The sequence below is a fragment of the Humulus lupulus genome, chromosome 8 (assembly GCF_963169125.1).
Source record: "Humulus lupulus chromosome 8, drHumLupu1.1, whole genome shotgun sequence".
Lineage (NCBI taxonomy): Eukaryota > Viridiplantae > Streptophyta > Magnoliopsida > Rosales > Cannabaceae > Humulus > Humulus lupulus.
The window spans coordinates 92,018,546-92,024,856 of record NC_084800.1 but is presented as its reverse complement, the minus strand read 5'-3'; the positions used below and the strand labels follow the sequence as shown (position 1 = coordinate 92,024,856).

Below are 6,311 nucleotides of genomic sequence, written 5' to 3'. Positions count from 1 at the left end.
CACACATAGAAGTAGCGGTATGGAATATCCTCTTTTATACAGCTTTCCATCTATAATGGTATACCTCGGGATTCGGTACATCAACTTTCGAGCCTTGACCCGTTCTTCTGGGAGAACGTTGGTCTCAAGGTATTCAACTATCAGAGTCATCCAGGTTGGCTCGGAATTGATCATACACAAATCCTCCTATTTTGGCTCATCAATATTGGGAGTCGCGAGATGTTCGATTGGCACGACATTCAGTTCATCATTCTCGGTAGAGGTAGCGAGCCTGGCTAAGGTGTCCGCGCTCGAGTTCTGTTCTCGGGGGACTTGTTCTATCACATAGAACTCGAAATGCTCCAATGTCGATTTTTCCTTTTCTAAATATGCCGCCATCCTCGTACCACGAGCCTGGTACTCTCCCAAAATTTGGTTAACCACCAGCTGGGAGTCGCTGTAGCAATGTATTGCTTTGGCTTTTAGCTCCTTGGCTATGCGAAGTCCCGCCAGTAGAGCCTCGTACTCGGCCTCATTATTCGACGCGTCGAGGTCAAATCTTAAGGCAGAGTGAAACTGGCTTCCTGCAGGGGTGATCAAAATTACTCCTGCCCCTGATCCATTTTCATTAGAAGACCCGTCAACGTAAAGTTTCAGTTGACGTGGTTCTTCGGCAACAGATAATTATAAGAATAAGGAGAGGGATTAGTGCTAAATAATGAACCGTAATAGATGAATGATCTCAAAGTAAAATTATAACTCGAATACTTTTTTAGGTGGTTCAAAGGTTAAAATCCTTCTAGTCCACCAGCCATTATTATTGATATTTTTCTGATATTCCTTACAGGGTATTTCTTTACAAATTAAAAACCAACCCTTTGCAACTCCCAGGGTCTCCATATTTATAGGGAGAGGGCACTTGGGCGTTGGCAAAGGAGGTCATCCCGTGACCTTCTTACCCATCATGTCACTTCTGTGACATTCATGATTAATTCCTAAAACCTGACAATGAAGTGTGGTCTAATCAATAGGTAGGAGAATGGAGGACTATGAGACTGTAGCACTCACTGAAGAGTGCAGCGCTATTTTACAAAGGAAGTTACCCCAAACAACTGCTCATCAGGAAAATGATCATTGATTTGCACTGCTTTCTTATTTTCAGTCTCCTCCACCTCAAGTCTAGAGAGATGATCAGCTACCACATTCTCGCTGCCCTTCTTGTCACGAATCTCCATGTCAAATTCTTGAAGGAACAGAATCCATCTAATCAAGCGGGGCTTGGCATCTTTCTTTGACATCAAGTATTTAATGGCAGAGTGATCAGTGTAGACAATCACCTTGTTACCAATCAGATATGGTCTGAATTTATCGCAAGCAAACACAATAGCTAGCAACTCTTTTTCTGTAGTGGCATAATTAAGCTGAGCATCATTTAGAGTCCGACTAGCATAGTAAATAGACCTGAATACCTTATCAATCCGCTGTCCCAGAACTGCCCCCACTGCGTAATCACTGGCATCACACATCAACTCAAAAGGCAATTCCCATCTCGGAGCTATCACAATTGGAGCAGAAATAAGCTTTTCTTTCAAGAAATTGAACGCCCTCAAACATTCGTCATTAAAATCAAAGACAACTCCATTCATAAGCAGATTCGAAAGAGGCTTAGACACCTTTGAGAAATCTTTGATGAATCTTCGATAGAACCCAGCGTGACCAAGAAAACTTCTAACTCCTTTGACTGAAACTGGTGGAGGCAGCCTTTCAATGGTAGAAATTTTCGCTCTATCTACCTCAATTCCCTCACTTGAAATTTTATGGCCAAGAACAATCCCCTCTTTCACCATAAAATGGCATTTCTCCCAATTCAACACCAGATTAGCCATCTCACAACGACGCAGCACGTTCTTCAAATTACCCAAACAGAGGTCGAATGATGAGCCAAAAACAGAGAAATCATCCATGAAAATCTCAATACATCGGTCTACCATGTCTGAAAATATGGCCATCATGCACCGTTGAAATGTTGCAGGGGCATTGCATAGTCCAAATGGCATTCTCCTGAAAGCAAATGTGCCATAAGGACATGTGAAGGTTGTTTTCTCTTGATCCTCTGGTGCAATAGCGATTTGATGATACCCAGAATACCCATCTAAGAAACAGTAGTAGCTGTGGCCTGCCAATCTGTCAAGCATCTGATCAAGGAAAGGCAAAGGGAAATGATCCTTCCTTGTTGCCTTATTGAGCTTGCGGTAATCTATACAAATCCGCCACCCGGTTACAGTTCTTGTTGGAATGAGTTCATTGTTCTCATTTTTCACTACAGTCATTCCACCCTTCTTAGGTACCACTTGCACAGGACTCACCCATGCACTGTCAGAAATTTGGTAGATCACCCCAACATCCAACCATTTAAGAATCTGGTCCAATACTACATCCTTCATGGCTGGATTGAGTCTTCTCTGGGCCTCTATGGATGGCTTGCTATTCTCCGCCAATAAGATTTTATGCATCACTGTCGCTGGGCTTATTCCTCTAATATCTGCCAAGGTCCACCCAATGGCCAATTTATGCTCCCTTAGAACCCTCAAAAGTTTCTCCAATTCTACCTTTGACAGGTCAGCTGACACAATGACCGGTAAAGTTTCATTCTCTCCCAAATAAGCATATTGCAAGTGATCTGGGAGAACCTTTAATTCCAACGGTGGTGGCTGCTGAATGGAGGTTAGCGGTTTTTCAGTCGCATCCGCTAATTCTTGGAACTTTTTCCAATATGGTAAGAAAGAATTGATCCAGTTGACACATTCTCTGATCTCAGCGTCCTCATCATCATCGCCCTCATCACCCAATAATACTGCCTCTAAGGCATCACTGCTCATCCTTCTCTTGGAGACTGCCTTTTCTATCACATCCACACTAAAGCAACTGTCACTAGCCACTGGATACTTCATAGACTTGAAGACATTAAAGACCACCTCATCTCCTTGAACTCTAAGCTTAAGCTCTCCTTTTTGAACATCAATAAGAGCTTGGCCTGTGGCTAGAAATGGCCTACCAAGAATAATAGGGACATCTGTGTCCTCCTCCATGTCCAGAACAATAAAGTCAGCGGGAAATATGAACTTATCCACTTTCACAAGAACATCCTCAATAATTCCTCGTGGATGTGTTAACGATCGGTCTGCGAGCTGTAAAGTGACAGTTGTTGGTTTTGCCTCCCCCAAACCAAGTCTTTTAAACACAGATAAGGGCATCAGATTGATACTTGCCCCCAGATCACATAAGGCGTGCTTGCATTCAAACTTGCCAATGGTGCAAGGTATGGTGAAACTCCCCGGATCTCTCAGCTTTTGGGGTAACTTCCTTTGTAAAATAGCGCTGCACTCTTCAGTGAGTGCTACAGTCTCATAGTCCTCCATTCTCCTTTTCTTTGACAGAATCTCCTTCATGAACTTAACATAACTGGGCATCTGCTCCAAGGCCTCCGCAAAAGGAATGTTTATGTGCAGCTTTTTAAACACCTCAAGAAACTTAGAAAACTGTTTATCAAGGGTAGTCTTTCTAAGCCTCTGAGGGTATGGAACTCTAACTGGCTGCTCAATGACAACTGGGGGACTCTGATCTGACTTCTGATGGTTTTCAGTAACCCTTTCTGAATTAGACTGTGCACCCATCTCTTTTTTCTGAACTACTGCCTGTGGAGGTCTAGGCTGCTCTGTTTGCTTCCCACTCCTCAGAGTAATTGCCTGAACTTGCTCCTTGGGGTTGACTTCAGTATTACTAGGCAAGTTTCCCCGGGGTCTGTTATTGAGCATATTGGCCAACTGCCCAACCTGTGTCTCAAGGTTTCGAATGGAGGATCTTGTCTCAGTCATAAATTGAGTCTGAGTGTTAGTAAGAGTCAACAGGGCAGCTTGCAGTTCATTAGGTCTCTCAGGTTGAGGCATTGATTGTGGAGGCCTAGGCTGCATTGATGACGAAGCTTGATTCATAGATGGCTGAGGCATGTTATTCTGAAATTGTCCCTGAAACTGAGGTTGTTGGCCTTGATTATTCTTCCACGAAAAATTTGGATGATTTCGCCACCCAGGATTGTAGTTGTTGGAGAATGGATTATTGAGCGGCCTTTGAAAGTTTCCCACCGCTTGAACTTGAGCATGATCCATTGGGGTGTTATTATTACAGATAGGGCACTGATCGAAAGAATGAGCACCACCACACATTTCACACCTCACTGCCATCTGAACCGCATTAGTAGACACACTACTCTGTTGCAACTGCTTGGTCAAAGAGGCTACTTGCGCTGTTAAAGCAGTAATTGCATCTAGCTCATGCACCCCAGCTACCTTTCTAACTCCTGATGATCTTTCCTTTGACCACTGATGGTTGTTTGTAGCCATGTCCTCCAGCAGCTCATAAGCGCCAGTTGCGCTCTTGCTCATAAAAGTGCCACCCGCTGCAACATCTATAATGGTTCTGGTTGTCGGACATAAACCATTGTAGAAGTTCTGTACTAGCATCCACTGTTCAATGCCATGATGATGACATCTTCTAAGGAGTTCCTTAAACCGTTCCCACGCCTCATATAATGACTCTCCGTCATTCTGGCAAAAGTTATTTATCTCTCCCCTTAATTTAGCAGCTTTGGACGGAGGGAAGAATTTGGACAAAAACTTCTGAGCTAGATCTTGCCAAGTGACAATGGAGTTTGGCTGCAGAGAATTCAGCCAACTTTTAGCTCTGTCCCTTAGAGAAAATGGGAAGAGCCTAAGCTTGATTGCGTCATCACTCACCCCATTATATTTGAAGGTTCCACACAACTCCAGAAAGTTGGACAAATGGGTGTGAGGATCTTTAGAGGGCAACCCATTGAATTGCACAGAGGACTGCACCATTTGTAAAATAGCAGGCTTTATTTCGAAGTTGTTGGCCTCTACAGTTGGTGGGCATATACTATTTTGTACTCCCGTCAGAGTGGGTAGCACATAATCTCTCAGACTCCTCTCAGCGTTGGTCTGAGCCTGAACCCCTTGGACAACTCCTGGATTTAGACCATTCCTGCCATCCCCATCATTCTGTGCCATCTTCACAGAATTCTGGGTCTCTCTCTTATTCTTTCTGATTTGATTGCAAGACTTTTCGATCTCGGGATTCAGAGGAACAAGTGTGGCTTTTCCTTTTCTGCCACGCATATACCAAAATTCACCTGAGATAGAAAAATTAAGCAACTAAACAGATTAGAAACGAGAGAAATTAAAATCAAATTAGAATAAAAATTAATTAGACTGATATTGATAATTTTCAGTCCCCGGCAACGGCGCCAAAAACTTGTTGCGATAATTTTGCTATGCAAGTGCACACAGTCGCGAACTTGTAATAAAATGGTAAAACCAAGTATCGTCCTCAAGGACTGAGTTATCAATTACCAGTCAATTAATCTCTTGTTCTATTTGATGAATTAAAACTTCTTGATTTTTGTAAAATACAGCAAAAGAACCGATAAAGTGCAGAAATAATAATCGACAATTAAATAGAATAATAACTAATAGTAAAAACTCTTAATTCAATCACTGAGAAACAATTAGGATATTCAATCTCATCAACTATCCTTCCTATTATTCCCTAACGCAAAGTATGAATTCTTCTTATTTTTACCTAATTCAATTAACAAGTTGAAACAACAGTCTATAATCATACTATGAATTATAAACTCAACCTAGGTGACAATTTCCTATATTTCTATGGTAAATTGAACCACAAAGGTAGCATTAAATTCCACAACTTAATAACAGCTACACAATTAATTCAGATACTTTCGTTCTAAATTAGAATTATGTCCAATATAACCAAGGCATAATTAAATCTCACTTCTCAGATTTTGACTTAAAAACATATGAATATGACTAAAGATGGCCAATCAATAATCACTCTATAAGAACAGATTATATGGAATTGAAGAAGATTGAAGAAGAGGAAATTAAAATTGCATTAGGTCATAACAGAAATTCAAGAGATTCAATTGAACATCCTAAACAGAAAATTAGTTCATAGTCATAGTGCTAATCACAACAGAAATTAAAAATAACATCAGGAAGAAAAACATGTAAAAATACTCTAAGCTTGAGCCTTCAACACCAGAACTCCTCCCTTCGTCCGTACGTCCTTCTCTCTTCTTTTTCGTCCTTTAAAACCTAGGATTTTTAGATTTTAGAGAGGCGGGCCGCGGCTCTACATACACTATGCCGCGGCCCGTGTCAAAATTTCTGGGCAGACTATCCTTTCAATGCCGCGGCTCTCTGAAACCATGCCGCGGCCCGCATCGTTGTTTTCTG

General features: G+C 41.8%; 1 non-coding gene across 1 annotated transcript; it reads left to right on the top strand.

Moving 5' to 3' along the window:
- The first annotated feature begins 4,509 nt into the window (after positions 1–4,509).
- On the top strand, positions 4,510–4,616 carry LOC133798963 (small nucleolar RNA R71). The gene has a single exon (XR_009876177.1). It is a non-coding gene; the product is annotated as a small nucleolar RNA R71 (small nucleolar RNA).
- Positions 4,617–6,311: the final 1,695 nt, after the last annotated feature.